The 14,338-nt window shown below is 35.4% G+C and overlaps 1 protein-coding gene across 1 annotated transcript in view; it reads right to left on the reverse strand.

The window, feature by feature from the left end:
* LOC148948911 (uncharacterized) overlaps positions 1-13,980 on the reverse strand; it is a 36,066-nt gene extending 22,086 nt beyond the window's left edge. Inside the window, exon 1 of the mRNA XM_089094828.1 lies at positions 13,923-13,980. The gene's annotated coding sequence lies outside the window, so the exon portion shown is untranslated. The remainder of the gene's footprint in view (positions 1-13,922) is intronic.
* Positions 13,981-14,338: the final 358 nt, after the last annotated feature.

Consider the following 14,338-nt stretch of genomic DNA (forward strand, 5'->3'; position numbering starts at 1 on the left):
ATCCAAAAGGGCTCATTCAATTGAAAATTGAAAGGGCTATTGGCCTTTTAATAGTCGAAAGTGATTAAAGGGCAACTAATCCCCCTCTCACGCCCACCATTTCCCCAAACACATCCAATCAAAATTTTGAGATATCCATATGGTTGAACGTATTCGAAATCTCTAGAAATTAGGAATTTTATGATGATAACCCCATCAGAGCTTTCAGTGCAGGGGTTGTAAGTTATGCCCTGGGGGCATATATGGTTTATATAGAAAGTTGTTGTAGAAATTTCAAAAGCGGCTCATTTGATTGGAAATTGAAAATTTCCCTTTTTAATAGTCGAAAGTGAGTGGAGAGTAATTATCCCCCCCCCCCTCTTACGCCCTCCATTTCCCCAAAACCCCTATGCCTTCCCAAGGCCAGAACATAATTTGCACTTTACTGAAAAAAATACAAATGAATGTGCATTATCAGTTTAATATACATATACTGATTTTTAGTAATCAAAATGTTAATATTATTTGATTTATTAAAGTTATAAAAGTAAAAACATTTGTATTTTTTTCAGTAAAGTGCAAATTGGGAAGGCATAGGGCTTTTGAGCCCAAATTAAGTTAATTTCTGCTCATTTCGAGTTTGACTCGGTTATTTATTGTAATTTCTGTTCGTTTTGAGTTTCATTTATTTATCGATGCTGATTTGTGGTAGTTTCACGCTTGGTAGATCATTTGATTTTATTTTTGCTCATTTTTTTTTTAATGGAGTTTTTTACTTTTCTTTGAAAAACTTATTTTGTGGAAAAAGTTTTTTAAATTAATTTTCATTAAAGTTCTATGACTTTTAGGGGCTGTTTCCCCCGTGTTTCGAAAATAAGTCAAATTTTTCAGGAACATAACTTTTTATGGGTGAGACTAAACTTAATGAAACTTATATATTTTGTTGCTATTGAGCCGGGTCGCTCCTTACTTACAGTTCGTTACCACGAAGTGTTTGAAAATCTTGGAAACATAAAACGGCATTATTGTAATAATTATTGTCCATAAACCCTTAACTGGAGGTTTGCAAGAACACCTCCCGCATGTTCCTCCTCCAGGCCCCCTTAACAAGCTACTTAATTAATGTCCTACAAACATCAATACATTAAATTGTATTATTAGAGGGATGGTTCTGCTAGTACAGCGCTGTACCTCAAATTATATTATCATGCGTTCGATTCCAGCTTAGATTTTTTTTTCAATCATGGTTTGTCCCTTCTTATTATTACTTTCAAGATAATCCACTATTTTTGCAACTCATTTTTTAAAGCATATCCCGGGAAGGCTCATTTTAAATCTATTACTCATATCTACGTGCTTTTTATCAATTTTACCATCCAAAAGTGCCATATAGCACTAAAAATGGCACTTTTGGTACCATTTCTTAAGTGGAAGAGTTTGGAAGCATAAAACGGTACAATTGCAATAATTATGGTTCAAAGCCCTTAACTAGAGGTTCACGAAACCCCTCACATATACTTCCCCTCCAGACCCTCTTATTAAGTTTCATAAATAGCCTACTAATCTTGAAAGTAAAATATTATTGCGAAAAAACTTTTCAACTGAAAATCTACCAAAAAGTAAGCTTGAATCATCAACAATTTTGAATTGAATCTTCAAAGTTCACTCTGCGATGAAGCCTGTGTGCTAGTTCTAACGGTGGTAATTGAGCGGAAGAGACGTCCAAGCCCCCTTAGATTTTTGCTCCTGCCTAGGTTTTGAAAAAAGAACTTTTTTCATCATTTCATTGGAAGAGGCCCTTTTTCATTAAAAAAAAAAAATGAGGGAAGGTGCTATCCAGTCAAATTTATAAAAAGCGATTAGGTATAAATATAAACTTTTAAATGAGTCCATAGACAGCTCTCTTTTGTTACAGTAGCCTTCTAGTTTCTGCTAGTCAGTAGGTGATTTATAAAGCCCTGTCTTCATTATGGCTTTTTCAAGCAAAGTTGGCCGAGAAAAAACAGTTTTTTTTTCTCATCGAAAAACAAACGTTCCTAAAAAACATGCATTGTTTTGTGAAGTATGAATAATGAACTTTATGTTATAGATTGAAAGTTTTTCTTAGCTGTCTAGGTTGTTTGCAGTATTTCCTAGAGATGACTTATCTCCCCTAGATTGGTGATAATTAGAAATTATACTAAAAATAAGTTTTCAACTGAAACTAACAAGTGACATTAAAACACAAAACAAAGATACATTATTCCGTATAAATAAAAAAGATTATGGCTGCGCTGTCTCTACATTAGATTTTAATAAAAAACGAACAGACTGATTTTAAAAAATTGTTCAAATTGTTTAAAATTAATTTTTAAAAATTGTATTGTTTTGTGAAGTATGGATAACGAACTTTGTGTTATAGACTGAAAGTTTTTCGTAGCTGTCAAGGTTTTTTGCAGTGTTTTCTAGAGGTGTCTTATCTCCCCTTGATCGGTGATAATTGGAAATTATATGAAAAATAAGTTTTCAACTGAAACTAAGGAGTAACATTAAAACTTAAAACGAACACACATTATTCCGTATAAATAAAAAAGATCATGGCAGCGTTGTTTCAACTTTAAATCTTAATCAATAAGGACCAAAAATTAATTTAAAAAAAACAATTTTTTTCCGAGGGAAGCAAAGAGCAAAGTTGAAACTCAAAACGGACAAAAATTACTACTTCCCAGCTTATCTAATATATATATATATATATATATATATATATATATATATATATATATATATATATATATATATATATATATATATATATATATATATATATATATATTATATATATATATATATATATAATATATATATATATATGCTCTCGTTTTGGTTCTGAAAAGGACAGGATTAGTCAAACAGTTCGTGGTAACGAACTGTAAGTTAGGAGCGACCAGGCTCAATAGTAACTGAATCTCAAAAAAGCGGAAATTTGACACCAATAGATACATTAAAAGATCAGATTTTAATGCTGATTTCAAATATATAAGTTTCATTAAGTTTAGTCCTACCCATCAAAAGTTACGCGCATGAGAAAATTTGCCTGATTTTCGAAAAAAGGAGGAAACACCACCTAAAAGCTATATAACCTTAAAGAAAATCACACCATCATATTCATCGTATCAGAGAACCCTACTGTAGAGGTTTGAAGCTCTTATCTGCAAAAATGTGGGATTTTGTATTTTTTGCCAGAAGAAAGATCACGGATGCGTGTTTAATTGTTTTTTTCCCCATGGGTGATTGCATCGACCCAGTGGTTCTAAAATATCGTGGGAGAGCTCATTTGAACGGAATTTAAAAGTTCTAGTGCCCTTTTTAAGTGACAAAAAAATGGACGGCAACTAGGCCCCCTCCCACGCACATTTTTTTCCAAAGTCACCCGATCAAAATTTTGAGATAACCATTTTGTTCAGCATGATCGAAAATATAGTAATTATGTCTTTTAGGATGACATAATCTCCCAAAGTCCCCGGGGGAGGGGCTGAGAGTTTTGAACTTTACCCAATGTTTAATTATAGTCTTGGTTATTGGGAAGTATACAGACGTTTTGAGGGGGGATTTTTTCTGGTAGTGGGGGGGGTCGGGGGTAATGTTGGAGGATCTTTCCATGTAGGAATATTTCATGGGGGAAGGGAGATTGCTATGAAGGGGGTTCCGGATTTCCCAGCATTATTTAAAAAAACGATCAGAAAGAAAATAAAAAACAGTTTTTCAACTGAAAGTAAGGAGCAACTGAAAGTAAGGAGTAAGGAGCATCAAAACTTAAAACGAACAGAAAGTTATTACGTAAATGATTTGGTCCGCTCCCTAGTCAATACCTCGCTCTTTAAGCCAAAGATATTTTTCATGCTTTCATAAGAGCTATTTATTCTAATTAACGGCCTTTGTGTTTAAGGGGTCATTTTTAAAGGATTGGAACAAAATTCGAACCTTAGCGTAAAGAGCGAGGTATTGACTAGGGGACGAACCCTCTAATTACGTATTAACAATATATGAATATAAAAGTACGTTACGTAAGTTAATTCGTAAGTTACGTATATTTATTACTAACAAAAGCGTTCTTAAATAAAATTAAACAACTTTCGAGAAAGCTATTTAACCAAATAAAAATAAAATGAATATGCAAATTTTGTTTTAATTATTCATGTACGGTGAGCCAAAATAAAAACCCTCATTAATTCAAAAATGTTCAAAATTAAATAAAAAAACAATTTTTTTTAACTGAAAGTATCGAGCGACATTAAAACTTGAAACGAACAGAAATTATTCCGTATATGAAAGGGGCTGTCCCCTCCTCAACGCCTCGCTCTTTACGCTAAAGTTTTTTATTGTTTAAAAAAAAGTTGTGAGAAAGAGTCTATCTTTAGCGTAAAGAGCGATGCGTTGAGGAGGGGGCAGTTCCTTTCATATACGGAATAATTTCTGTTCGTTTCAAGTTTTAATGTCGCTCCTTAATTTCAGTTAAAAAAAAACTTGTTTTTTTATTTAATTTATGCACAAGTTCAAAGCAAAGCCATCTTGATAGTATTAGGACAATAGACTAGCTTTAGAATTTGTATCATAGCTTGAAATTCACTGTTGTATAGAGAGAAATAATCGGATTTCCAGAGTTCATATTATGTCTTATTTGATCTTCATTTCAAATACTAAAGCATATTTCTTACAATTTAAGACTCTATATTACTCACTATTGGTATTATGGCTGACGAGACCAAAATGCTACCTAATAAATAAATCCAATATTTCTGTATGCTGTTCAATTACTTTGCGGTCATTAAAAAAAAATATTTAATTTTACGCTTATGTTTTTAAGATAAATCTATTTGTATACTGAAAGTTACTGGTGTCACAACTGGCGTAAGACTATGAAAAGCTTTATAGATTCGTTTATTGCTGTCAGTCTACATACTCACTTTGGACTCCCAAATCAATATTCCGGTTTTTTATACTTGACTTTTGTGTTTTCAATAAAGCGCTAGTTTTTTTTTTAATTCCAAAAGAATGGCGAAACATATTTAGTTGGTTTATTTGTACTTGTTTTATTGATATATAATAGATAGTCTGTGAAGTAGTAATTTTTGTTCGTTTTAAGTTTCAACTTCGCTCTTTACTTCCCTCAGAAAAACTTTTTTTTTAATTGTTCATTAACCGCAGTACACAGTCTTAAAAGAGATTAAATAAAAAAAAAAAGTTTTTTTAACTGAAAGTAAGGAGTGAAATTGTAACTTAAAATGAACCGAAATTAGTCCTTATTTGAAAAGGGATGTCCCCTCAACGTCTCGCTCATTACGCTAAAGTTTTTTATTGTTTAAATAAAATAGAGTTGTGAGAAAAGTCAAACTTTAGCGTAAAGATCAAGGCGTTGAGGAGGGGACAGTCCCTTTCATATACGAAATAATTTCTGTTCGTTTTAAGTTTTAATGTCGCTCCTTACTTTCAGTTAAAAAAACTTGTTTTTTTTTTTTTTTGAACGTATTTTTATAAATGCAGGTTTTGATCTTGGCTCACAGTAAATGAATAATTAAAACAAAATTTTAATACTAATTTACTTTTATTTGGTTTAATGGCTTTCTCGAAACTTGTTTCATTTTATTTACGAACGTTTTTATTAGTAATAAATATACGTAACTTACGAATTAACTTACGTAACGAACTTCTATATTCATATATTTTTAATACATATATTAGGGGGTTAGCCCCCTAGTCAATACCTTGCTCTTTAAGCGAAAGTTCGAATTTTGTTCCAATTCTTTAAAAATGACCGCTTAATCACAAAGGTCGTTAATTAGAATAAATAGCTCTTATGAAAGTACTAAAAAATCTCTTGCTTAAAGAGGGAGGTATTGACTAGGGGGTGAACCCAATCATATATGTAATATTTTCTGTTCGTTTAAAGTTTTGATGTTGCTGCTGTTGCAGTTTTTTATATTTAATTTCTGATCTTTTTTTAAATAATGCTGGGAAGTCCGGCGTCCCCTTCATAGCAATGTCCCTTCCCCCATGAAAACTTCCTTCATGGAAAGATCCTCCTACATAACCCCCGACCCCAGGCACGTACGCAGGAATTTGTTTCGGGGGGCCCAATTTGTTTCGAGGGGGGCCAAATACTTCAAACCCATCATTCTGTGGGGGGGGGTCAAATCCTACAAACCCATTATTCTGTGAGAAAAATCAGAAAATTATGGGAAAATTAAAAAAATCGTGAGATTTCGGGGGGGGGGGCGGAGGCCCCCCCGGCGTACGTCCCTGCCCGACCCCCCCCTACCAGGAAAAATCTCCCCTGAAAACGTCTGTACTGTATACTTCCCAATAACCAATACTATATGCTAACATTGGGCAAACTTCCTAACTTTCAGCCCTTTTCCCGGGAACTTCGGGGGATAAAGTCATCCTAAAAGACATACTTATAATATTTTCGAACATGCTGAACAAAATGGCTATCTCAAAATTTTGATCAGGTGACTTTGGGCAAACAATGAGCGTGGGAGGGGGCCTAGTTGCCCTCGTTTTTTTTTGGTCACTTAAAAAGGGCACTAGAACTTTCAATTTCCATTCCAATGAGCCCTTTCATGATATTCTAGGACCACTGGGTCGATACGATCACCCCTGGGGAAAAAAAATAAACACGCACCCGTGATCTTTCTTCTGGCAAAAAATGCAAAATTCCACATTTTTGTAGATATGAGCTTGAGACCTCTAGAGTAGGGTTCTCTTATACGCGAAATATGATGGTGTGATTTATATTCAGGTTCTATAACTTTTAGGGGGTCTTTCCCTCTTTTTTCGAAAATCAGCCAAATTTTCTCAGGCGCGTAACTTTTGATGGGTAGGATTAAACTTGATGAAACTTATATATTTGAAATCAGCATTAAAATATGATTCTTTTTATACATCTATTTGTATCAAAATACCGTTTTCTAGAGTTTCGGTTACCATTGAGCCGGGTCCCAATAACCAATAGGCTTAGGCTACTATACGTTAACATTGGGTAAAGTTCATAACTTTCAGCCCTCCTCCTGGGGGCTTCGAGGGATTAAGTCATCCTAAAAGACATAGTTATAATATTTTCGACCATGCTGAACAAAATGGGTATCTCAAAATTTTGATCCGATGACTTTGGGAAAAAAATGAGCGTGGGAGGGGGCCTAGTTGCCCTCCATTTTTTTTGGTCACTTAAAAAGGGCACTTTAACTTTTAATTTCCGATCCAATGAGCCCTCTCACGATATTCTAGGACCACTGGGTCGATACGATCACCCCTGGGAAAAAAAACCCAAAAAACAAATAAACACGCATCCGTGATCTTTCTTCTGGCAAATAAGGGAAAATTCCACATTTTTGTAGATAGGAGCTTGAAACCTCTACAGTAGGGTTCTCTGATACGCTGAATATGATGGTGCGATTTTCATTAAGGTTCTATAATGTTTAGGGTGTCTTTCCCCCTTTTTTCAAAAATCAGTCAAATTTTCTCAGGCGCGTAACGTTTTATAGGTAGAACCAAACTTGATGAAACTTATATATTTGAAGTTAGAATTAAAATCTGATTCTATTGATGTATCTATTGGTATCAAAATTCCGTTTTTTAGAGTTTCGGTTACCATTGAGCCGGGTCGCTCCTTACTTACAGTTCGTTACCACGAACTGTTTGATAACAACAAAAACAATGCGGTCACAGAGTTTGGCGATTAATTCGTACACACAGAACTTATTTCAAAAGTTCTTTTATTAAACGTTGACATTGCCAATAATAATTTACAATAACCATAACCCATCTAGAAATTTAATGCGAGAGAGTACACATTTACTGCCCATGAGATACAGTCACATGTGTTGCTATGTAACTGTAAGCCATGGGTCACAGTTGTTGCAACACTCAGGGCCTTGATATTGGAGGTCTATTTTTCATTTAGGTCTAGATTTTGAACAAGAGTAGGATTTTTTCCATTTCTCCTAAAGCTATTAATTCACTATTCTGTGCTTGTGATCTGTACTTATTGTTTTTTATCAAAGAATTTTCTTCTTGTGACAAAAAGCAGTCTCTTTACCAAACTGTATATTAGGAAAACGGCTGCTTTCTTGGAATATGTATCTAAAAAGTAGTGCTTTGATTTAAAAAATGACTAATATATGCGATTTGGTACTACGCCTGGCAGACCGGTGCATTTGTGCCAAGTGATGGCTCTATTATTAAGGAATATTGAGAAGTTAACTGTCACACATCCAGTTATTTTTATGGGACACCAATATTTTGTGAAACAACAGCTGACAAACTTTTTCTACACCATCAAGGTTCACAGCTACTTATCTTTCCATATCAGTAGCAGTTTTGGACGTTTTGCTGTTTCTCTGCGTTTTTTTTTTTCTTTTTATACGTTATAAGATAACAAATCGCGAAACTAAAAAATGTATTGAAAACATAACATAAACTTATCTGTTGGAAGGTTACAACGTTAAAAAACAACTATCGTATTGATATTTTGACTGTCGAGTTTAGACGCTTTGAACTGGACTTATTAGGACTCAGAAACTCACATCCCAGAGGTAGGAAGCTTGAAATTGGGTGATGTAAAATTCATATACTCAGGTAGGAAAGATGGGGTGCATATGCAGGGAGTAGGGGTTACAGGGCTCATGAAAAATAGTTTACTTTGTCTTATTTAAGTTTGGAGGGTATTAGTAATACAATAATATAAACATACAATACAACAATAACAAACAGTCCATCATAACATAAACACGGAGCATTTGGTGCAGGACTAGAGAATATCACTTGTGATCCACAGGGAATGACTGCAATTACCCCCTCCTCCACTCCCCGCCATCGCTGCTACACCTAATATGTAACATAATCATGTTGAGTGAAAAGCCTTATTTTTAACCCTTTCAATAGAATATGAACAAAAGAATAGGACAATAGAAAATGTGTTCTTGGCTTAGCCCCCCGACAGCATCTTTTTGTCGTTTCTGCATTCCCTGTAGCAAATGACCATGTCTCCGGATTGAGTGTCTTAGACATCCATTAAAATTTTAAATTTAGAGTATCTAAAGAAATTAATTACGTTCTTCCTTCAAAATCCATACTTCTAAGGCAGTTCGTTTTGGCAGTAAGAGATTCACATATATATATATATATATATATATATATATATATATATATATATATATATATATATATATATATATATATATATATATATATATATATATATATATATATATATATATATATATATATATATATATATATATATATATATATATATATATATATATATATATATATATATATATATATATATATATATATGTATAACCCTCTTAGAAAATAAGAGGTGTTAACTGCATGAATGCTTGACCTTGACTGATGTCAAGGTCAAGCATTATATATATATATATATATATATATATATATATATATATATATATATATATATATATATATATATATATATATATATATATATATATATATATATATATATATATATATATATATATATATATATATATATATATATATATATATATATAATATAATGCTTGACCTTGACATCAGTCAAGGTCAAGCATTCATGCAGTTAACACCTCTTATTTTCTAAGAGGGTTATCTGTTCAAAAAACCGGTTTTTGGTTATATTGACTGTCAGGCTGTGTGATTGAACTATTTGTACTATTTCATTTGGATTGAATTATTTCATTTGGATAATTAGAAGGTATTTATTGGAAAGTTGGGGGACTTAAAAATGCCCCCCTTGCGGGTAAGTCTTTGTTTTGCGACTTTACATTGAGATTTGATTATGCTTTGACCTACGATGGCTGAATGTGAAAAAAAATATTTTGAATCCGTTACTGAATTGTGTTACGAGAGCACTTACAGATGGAATAAAATTGGACTGTATCGTAAAAGCGTGTGTTGCTTTCTATACGCATGAAGATGTTATAAAGGCAAAGCGAATCCTTCATACTGAGTTGAATATTACGAATCGTCTTGTGACCTACTCTAAAGATGAAAACAATATCATTGAAATGTGCAATTTTCTAGTTGCAACTGCGAAAAATAATGTGAGCATGCCAAAATTTGTCATCTTTAACCCCTGCTCGGTTCCGGTCATCGGAGATGGGGTGAATGCAACATTTACTGCCAAAGTAAATGAACTCTCTCGGAAGCTTGATAATTTTTTAGCTACCCAGTCCACTCCAGCCGTCAGTATTTTCACAAGCAGTCGTAGTGTGCCTGAAACGTCGAAGCCCAAAGATTCTCCCTATTCTGTTGTCTTGAAAAATCCCCCTAAGGAGCTCAATGGCCCAAATGACCGGAAAGCTTTCATGGACAGTTTCTGTGAAAATTCAAATGACATTAGCGAACTTCGCAAATCTGCAAACGAATGGAAGCTTGTGGTCAGGGCGAAAGCTGCAGCAGTAAAAATCGTTGAGAAAGCGAAATCTTCCAAGCCCGATCTCAAAATTGCTGCTCGAGAACCCCTGCACACAGCTGTGCTTCGAGATGTCCCTGAGGATATAAACTGTAAAGGACTAAGAAATTTAATCCCGAATAGTACGAAGACTGAACAATGCGGAAAATCCCGTTCTTTCAAAGTGTATTTTGACATTTTCAATGAGCTCCAACAATTTCTGTGTGTTTCGGTGATTATCGGCTACGAGCGTCTACCTGCTGATCCGTTTAAGTTCTTGCCAAGACGATGCTATAACTGTCACAAAATTGGTCACCTCGCTTCCCAGTGTACGGCTGAACCTGTGAACGAGAGATGAACCATGCAGTCAGCTAACATTCTGCGTTGAATGCAGAATCGGCAGTCACACGTGTTACAGTGTAAAATGTCCCTCAAACAGTAATCCACAAAAGAAATAACATTTGAAGCTTCTGCAGCTAAATGTTTATCGTAGAACATTAATGGCTCGTTCGCAAATAAAATTCCGATCTTAGATGTTGATTTAAGCAAAATGAAGTTGTCTGTTAAGAACATTTCGTCACAAGCCGCAGTAAAAGTATTCTGAGTTTTAATAGTTCAGTATCGGTTTATTCAGTTTCAGCGAAGCATCTAAGTGGAAAAGGGCGACCCTCCGGTGGTATTGCCATTTTCGTTCGTTCGAATCTAATATCTAGTGTATTTGAAGTCAATGATGATTTTCTGGCGATTCGTGTAGAGGGTTGTGTTTTATAATGTATATTTGCCTACAAATTACCATGATGAGCGTTCGGAGCGTGCTTTTACTTATTCTAGTGATAAACTCGGCCAGTGTATTAACTGTATTTGATCCTTAAGCCTTCAATGCATATTAGTTGGTGACTTCAATTACGATTTGAATGAACCGCACTTATCTAGGTCTTTACGTTCTACGTTGTTGCTTAATATTTTTGTAGACCAGTTTGATCTCAAGTTCAAAGATTTAAATTTTACACACGTACACACCTCATTGTCTACATCAGATCTCGATCACGTCGTTGCGTCCGCAAATCTCAGGATTTCGCCTGTCAGGGCTGTGCTTGATTTTCAGCTATCTGATCACTTACCAATGCACTTCTTAGCCAAGATTCCTTGCCACAGCTAAGATACACAAACGCAAACAACTTTGAAAACACCTCCTAGGTTTCGCCGTGATTGGCGTAAAACTAACCCTGTTTTATTTCAAGAAGAAGCCGCCAGAGTCCTTAGTAAGATCCGTGTGCCTTTCCATCTTCTCTTTAGATTACCTGCTCTTTCAAAGGAGGAAATACAACTATCAGTCGATATTTATTGCACATAAATTGGCCATGCCCTTCGCTGTACTGAAAAAGCTGCCGTCCCTCTAAGTAAACCCCGTCATCCTACCCTTCCTGGCTGGTCTGAAAATCCAGAGTTAGTGGATATCCATTCTAAGTCTAAATTTTGGCTTCAACCTTGGGTTTCTTGTGGATGACCCCGTTCGGGGGTAGTCAATTCAATCCGCCTGCTCAAAAAAAGAAAATTCACGAAGGAGCTAAAAGCTCACAGAAAAAAGATGATTGATATCGAATCTTCACAGGCCAAAATTAATCCTTCTCTCCATTGGCGTTTTCTGTCCTCTAAAAGTGATGAGTCTTTTTCCGCATCTGCTATCCCTGATTCTGAATGGTACGCGTACTATGGGTCAGAATTTTTGCCTTCTGACCCAGCCCTCAACGAAAGATACGAAGCTGAGTTGGACGACTTCTTAAGTAGTTGTTCTCAGGGTGATTATGTTGTAACAGAGGGAGCTGTATGCAAGGCCATCTCTCACCTAAAACCTAAACAATCTTTCGGGATTGACGAGATCAACGCGCTCCATCTAAAAAGTGGTGGGCCCGCTCTCATTAGTCATGTAACTCTCCTGATGCAGATTATCCTCATTCAGGGTATTGTCCCAACCACTTTCTCTATTGGAGATCTTACCCCAGTTCCTAAAAAAGGAAAAGTTACCATGCAATGCTCCTCTTTCCGTCAATCACGATTCCTACTTCTCTTTACAAGTTATTTGAACTTTTATTCGTAGATGAGTTTGAGAAACTCTGTAGCAGTCCACCAAGACAATTCGGTTTCCAACGCGGTATCGGTTGTGCTGAAGCGCTCCATGTCGTTGCATATGCACTCCTGGATGCACACAAATCAGGAGAAAGCTAATGATTGGGGGCTTAGACCTGCAGAGAGCGTTTGGTTCATTGATTCATGCGCTTATGTTGCTAAACTCAGCTAAAAGAGGAGTGAACTCAAATATCATCCGGGCTTTCCGTGATCTTTACTCTCGCCTTCGCGTGCAACTCAAGCTCCCTCCCGATAAAGGCCTTCCGCCAGCCCCCCGATCAGCTTTGATACCAGTCCGGAAAGGTGCCCGTCAGGGGGCAGTTTTTTCCCCCAACTTCTTCAACAACTACATTATTGAGCCTCAAGATAGCTGTCCTTCATTATGCATTCTCAGTTCCATTGACATCTCCCTAGTATGCTATGCTGATGACATGCCGAATCTCAGCCTGACGCTTAACCGCCTTTCAGAAATATTCTCATGTCTGCAGTCCAATTACGAGAAAGTCGGTCTGAGATTTAACTCCCAAAAGTCGGAAGTCTTGCTTTACAATTCAAAGAATGACCCTTCTACTAATATCACACTAGGTGATTGCTCAGTAAAACCAGTTGATAAATTAGTATATCTGGGGCTGCCAATAGGTACCTCATTACAGCATACCCGCTCCCTCCGGATCTCACATCTTGAACGGCAAATTTCCAGCTCCTATGTTTTGATCGTTAAATTCACTGTGAGATTTAACCGTCCACTACTGGCTAGTATTTACAGCGCTACAACTCTGCCACATATATTATATGTGACCTCTTTCTGGAAATTATTGGCAAACCGTGAAAAGTCTAAAATCCGCTCTTTATTTTTCCGTTTTGCCAAGTACCTACTAAAATTGCCACCTTGGACAAAAAATAGTTTTCTGATTCGGCGCTACAACCTAGCGGACCCAAATCTAGCTGTTGAGACAATTATTAGCCGGCAAAAAACAAAACCAGCAATTCTAAAGCACGAATGGGCAAGTTTGCTTGTTAAATTTTCCCTCTTGTTTCCCTTTTTTTCTTTTTTTTCTTTTTTTTTCTACTTTCAGAAGTTGTTGTCCTTGTTGCTATTTTCGAAGAAGTTGTTGTTTTATTTCTGTTGTAATTTTTGAGTATGTTATCTTTCTGTTTCCTCTTTTCGTACTATTTTGTAAACTATTTAAGAAGTTGTTGCTTTTGTTGTTATCTTTTAGTATATTTTCTTTTTGTTTCCTCTTTTCGCATTTTTGTATACTCTGTCATTGTACATTTATTGTATACGACGGGTTTTCAATATATTATTATTATTATTATAACCGGAAAGTATCCATAATACCAATCCAATCACAGATCTGAAAATAACTATTACCTTAAACGAGTATGTTTCCTGATTGCTTTTTCAATCAGATCCACTGTTGGCAGTTAACTCACTTTGGGGAAAACTGGCTAATTCTGATGGTGACTGGCGTAAAAAGTTCCACAACTGGCTTGTAGTTTCAAACTTGGCTATTTTATTTGACTTGATTTATTGAACGAATTGCTTTATCTGAAACAAACACTTTCTTTTACCATCCATTCATCATAGGAATCCGGTACATTTACGCAATAACGACACAGCATTGCACTGGAATTTGATTAATCGATAATTCTTCGGGGGTTTGTTTGTTTTGGTGGGCTTTTTTTGCCGAATATTCTCTTTCTAGCGATGTTATTTGAAATGGGTTGCCTCCCCATTGTAGTACAATATTTTCAGGCATGAATATATAATGGGTTGGAGGTACTAGG

Source organism: Artemia sp. Qi Xiang Cuo, chromosome 9 (assembly GCF_049724085.1).
Source record: "Artemia sp. Qi Xiang Cuo chromosome 9, ASM4972408v1, whole genome shotgun sequence".
Lineage (NCBI taxonomy): Eukaryota > Metazoa > Arthropoda > Branchiopoda > Anostraca > Artemiidae > Artemia > Artemia sp. Qi Xiang Cuo.